This window comes from Echinops telfairi, unplaced genomic scaffold (genome assembly GCF_000313985.2).
Source record: "Echinops telfairi isolate 266 unplaced genomic scaffold, ASM31398v2 ScPeMD7_8;HRSCAF=38, whole genome shotgun sequence".
In the NCBI taxonomy this organism is placed as follows: domain Eukaryota; kingdom Metazoa; phylum Chordata; class Mammalia; order Afrosoricida; family Tenrecidae; genus Echinops; species Echinops telfairi.
Window position 1 is genome coordinate 9,183,066 of NW_022103905.1, and position 2,210 is coordinate 9,185,275.

Consider the following 2,210-nt stretch of genomic DNA (forward strand, 5'->3'; position numbering starts at 1 on the left):
CAAAATGAAATTACAGTGCTAATATTCCCTCAGAAAATGTCCTCAGCCTCACTGAGGGTTGGAGTCCATTACCTGGTACCTGCCCCTGCTCCTCGTCTCCATCAAAACCACACTTCCCTCTTCATCCAACTTTGATCCACCGTTCACGTCTGCACCCACCACTTCTTCGTCTCCTTTCCTTTCATGGTCCTCACCTGGGAAAATCCTAATTATACGGAAAACCCACTCCGTGTCTACCGTATGCCCCTGCACCTGGAAATGTGCTGATGAAAAGCATGTTGACGAGACTCATTTTAATTAACGATCGTGGTGGCTCCACACCCTTCCCTGCCGTCTGGATTTCATCACCTTGATGGCTGCTGTGAATGTCTAGCTCACTCCTATTCCCTCTCTTTATTCTCACCTGGACACCTTGCTTATTATCTCACTAATAGGAATAATCGGAGGAACTTTCATATGTTGGTTTTGGCAGCCTATATGCTACAAGTTGGAACAATGTAGGAAGGGTTGGCATGGATAGCCCTTGCACAAAGATGACATGCAAATTCAGGAAGAAGGAACTTCCGTGTTCTTCCATCACCCCAACTCACGAGTGAAAGCCTTAGAACATGGCGCTCAGTGTCTACTCTCGCTCTCGTTGACCTAAAAAGACAGCACATTTTCTGGAGATTAAGCACCTTGAGAACATCCAGAGAACTCTGTCCTGGGCATATCCCCTGGCAGTGGCCCCTCAGCCTTGCATTGCTGCTTTTCTTCTGCTTAACATTTGAAAGCATATGGCTCAGCACAACGCTGGTTGCTATGTGACAGAGGTCAAAGATGTCCCAAATGTTCAGCTTTTACAAACTGTTCTACCACTCCATCATCTCTACCATCAACTCCTCCTTTTCCCTTCCGTACTTTCCCTCCTGTCTTTGGCATCTGTAACTCTCTGTAAAGTCTCACAGAGCTAAGAGACCATCAAGGGAATGGCTGGCAAGTCCCAACCCTGTGGATCAGGTGTCAGGCTGGAGGCTTGTCCCACTGTGTTAGGCTGGGTTGTCTAGAGAAACACACCAGTGACACGCATATAGGTAGAAGAAAGAGCTTTATATCAAGAAGACCTCCCAAGTTGCTCTAGATTTCGGGCAGCACCCAGGCAGGAAAATGGTGGCAGTGTGGTATGTGGCCAAACCCCCACATGACCAGAGGATGCCCCACACCCTGGAGCCCAATTGCCCCATTCTTCTGGAGTGACTGCATCAGCCTGGCATATTTTACTGGATACTGGATGCTGCTAAGTATGTGCATGATCCAGAGGAAGAAAAGAGAGAAACAGCTCCAGGATGGACATGATAATATTGAAAGATAAACTACCACATTATGAAGAAAAGATTAAAATGTGCTATGCCGAACAGCGACATTTGGATGATGAAATGCAATATATCTTGGATAGAAGTGGCTATTGTGATGGAGGGGATTAAGAGGACAAGTAGATCTGATTTTCATGAAGGAAAGAGACATGATAACACTTCCAGATGGAATTTATCACTGTTTCCCACTGGGCAAGAGGAACTATGTTTGAGCAACGCGGCTGTCTGTTGGAGAGCCAACATGGACAGTTTACAACTGGCCTGCCAACCATTTTGACAATCGGGGACAGTTCGTGATGTTCTTGACACAAACAGCATAACAAAGCTCTGTGGAAGTGAGGGTCCGAAGCATGATAACTGAGCGGGAAAGTACTCATCTCCCCCTTGTCTTTATTGTACATACTTCAGGCTAGGTTGTCTTTCCTTTGCAAGATTATTTGGTCAGAGTATTTTTAAATGAAAAGAACAGTACAGCTGATGGTGATATGGGCAGAACCATAAAAATCTGGACAGACCACACTATTTTTCATTAATTAAAGCAAGAACAGTGGCCCTATGTGAGTACGTTCATTCAATTTTAAACAGAATGGAAGCTTAGCTCCCTAGAATGTAACAATTTATGTGCTTTCTCCGAATATCATTCATAAAATTTGTTCCCAATGTCAACCAATGCCGCTCCTATCTTATTAAGAACATTTAATAGATAATATCCCTAAAGAAATGTAAGAGACCTTTTCTCCAAAAATTATGCCCTGAGATAGAGGGTGAGTGGGGAAGTACCTCTCACTGTGGGGTGCACTCTGAATTGCTTATGACCCTTTTTAGCTCAGGATGAAGTTACTGCCTTAATTTTGTGAT

The 2,210-nt window shown here is 44.5% G+C and overlaps 1 pseudogene; it reads left to right on the forward strand.

Moving 5' to 3' along the window:
* Positions 1-1,146: 1,146 nt before the first annotated feature.
* LOC101657630 lies at positions 1,147-1,672 on the forward strand (annotated as a pseudogene).
* Positions 1,673-2,210: the final 538 nt, after the last annotated feature.